This window comes from Propithecus coquereli, unplaced genomic scaffold (genome assembly GCF_000956105.1).
Source record: "Propithecus coquereli isolate 6110/MARCELLA unplaced genomic scaffold, Pcoq_1.0 Scaffold10, whole genome shotgun sequence".
Taxonomy (NCBI): Eukaryota; Metazoa; Chordata; class Mammalia; order Primates; family Indriidae; genus Propithecus; species Propithecus coquereli.
This window is the reverse complement of record NW_012133858.1, coordinates 3,483,884-3,484,480: the sequence shown is the minus strand read 5'-3', so window position 1 is coordinate 3,484,480 and position 597 is coordinate 3,483,884.

The following is a 597-nucleotide window of genomic DNA, read 5'->3' as shown; positions in this document are numbered from 1 at the left end:
TTTCTTTTCTCCAAGAAAAATGATGGCTGGTGAGGGCCCTGCCATGGAAGAAGGAGAGACTGAGATTACATGCTAGTCTTTGCGAAGTCAAAGGTCTGTTAGGGGCTGCTCAGTGACCATACAGGATGGGAAAAAATAGAAAGATACGAACATTAGCAATGCCTACCTATGGAAGGTAAGAGCAGGATTTTTTAAAAAAAATTTCTATTACTTTTTATTTTTCTAATTTTTCTATAATCATCTGTTACTTTTGTGATTGTGGAAAGTTAAGTCTATTTTTCTAAACTCATCTTTACTTTTTAGAAAACCTGAACAGACATTACGTGCAAACTTCATATTACTGTGTTTTTAGTGGGGGGAAAAACAAGTTTTCCAAGCACTGGTGAGTAAATGGAAATGTGACGCAGGAAATACACCCCAGAAAGTTATGCCCGTATAATTCTAGAAAGAGAGGGCGATCAGTTCACAAGGGGTGATGTTTCCTGGGAACTTCTGGAAGACAAGGCTGACATTCCCTTTTCGCGGGCGGGGTGATTCTCAGGAGAGGGCTTTTCTCGAGGGGAGAATCGCCTGACAGCCCGCACCCGGGGCGGGGGC